Raw genomic sequence first — 1932 nt, 5'->3', positions numbered from 1 at the left:
ATATATATATATATATATATATATATATATATACACACACACACACATATATATACATTGAGATATATATATATGTATACACACATGTACATACATACACATATATATACACACACACACATACATACACGTACACACACACACACACACACACACATACATACACACACACCCACATGTATGAAATCTGATGGCAGGAGTGGGGGTTGGGCTATTCTTCCATGCTTCAGTTATTCCATCTCTCCCCACTTCACTGATTTATTGAACAACTGGCCATATACTATTTATTGAACTGACCGTACTATTTATTGTCTGCTGACAGCATCCCTCCCCTCGCCACCCCCATCGCACCTTGCCGCCACCACCACCACCACCACCATCGCCACCACCACCACCACAGCCACACACTTATATTTACTTATCTCTCTCCCTCCTTGTGAAGCTCTCTTTAATTTCTCATCATGTCTCTTGTATTTCTCTCTCTTTCTCTCTCCTCCTATCGTTCTCACTCTCTCCTCCATTCTTTCTCACTCTCTTTGTCTCTCTCTGTCTGTCTCTTTCTGTCTCTCTCTCTCTGTCTCTCTCTGTCTTTGTCTCTCTCTCTCTGTCTCTCTGTGTGTGTCTCTCTCTCTCTGTCTCTCTCTCTCTGTCTCTCTCTCTCTCCCTCTGTCTCTCTCTGTCTCGCTCTCTCTGTGTCTCTCTCTCTCTCCTTCTCTCTTTCTCCTTGCTTTTCCTTTCTTTCTTCCTCCCTTCCTCTTCACCCTTCCCCGTTTCCTCATCTTTTCATCATCTTTCATCTCCCTCTCCCGCCCACTTTTCCTTTCATCTCATCCTCATCTTTTATCTCTCTCTCTCTCTCTTCTTCCCTTCCTTCCTTCCTTCCTTCCTTCCTTCCTTCTGTCTGTCTGTCTGTCTGTCTCACCTTCTCTCTCTCTATTTCTTCCTTCCTTTCTTCTTTCCGTCTGTCTGTCTCTCCTTCCCTCCCCGTCTCTCTCTCTCTCCTGCCTTCTTTTGTTCTCTCTTTTTTTTCCCCTTTTTTTCTCCTTTTCTTTCTTTTGGACCCTGTTCTTCTTTCTCTTTGCCTTCTTCTTTCTCCTCTTCTCACAATTTACTTTCCCCTCAACTCTCATACAGACTCACATACCCTTTCATTCTCTCCCTCCCTCACATACACAGACACACACACACACACACTTTTCTATCTCTCCATATTTATACTTACACTTATTCTTTCTCATCTCTTTCTCAAATATGCAGAAGCCTACTCTCTCTCTCTCTCCCTCTGTCTCTCTCTCTCTGTCTCTCTCTCTCTGTCTCTCTCTCTCTGTCTCTCTCTCTGTGTCTCTCTGTCTCTCTCTCTCTGTCTCTATCTCTCTCTATCTCTCTCTCTGTCTCTCTCTGTGTCTTTCTCTCTCTGTGTCTTTCTCTCTCTGTGTCTCTGTCTCTCTCTGTCTGTCTCTCTCCTTCAATCTCTCTCTCTCACTCTCTCTCTCTCTATTTATCTATTGTTTCCCCCATACTCTCTCTCTCTCTCTCTCAGTCTCATCCACATTCCATCACTAGATCTCTCAGCTTCTTCCCTCAAAGTTCTCTCAGTTTCTCTTCTTCTTCTTCCTCTCTTCCTCCCCTCTCTTTGTGTCTCTATCTCTCTTTCTCTCTCCTATCCATCACGGGGCTACGTTCTGATACATTCTCTGCCGTATTATTGTTGTTGGCAGTGATACAAACATCAACAACAGCATGACAGACCTAACCCCGCCCTTTCCCATCGCCATCATCATCATCATCGTCATCGTCATCACCATCATCATCATCATCATCATCATCATCATGCAAGCAGCAAGGATAAAAAAAATATGAAGAACAAAGAAAAACCTCTCCAAAAATTCTAAGTAAATTGAAAAAATATATAAATAAAAATTTCCCCAATTC

Source organism: Octopus bimaculoides, chromosome 4, assembly GCF_001194135.2.
Source record: "Octopus bimaculoides isolate UCB-OBI-ISO-001 chromosome 4, ASM119413v2, whole genome shotgun sequence".
NCBI classification, from domain to species: domain Eukaryota; kingdom Metazoa; phylum Mollusca; class Cephalopoda; order Octopoda; family Octopodidae; genus Octopus; species Octopus bimaculoides.
The sequence above is the reverse complement of the archived record's forward strand: the minus strand, read 5'-3'. Positions refer to the sequence as shown.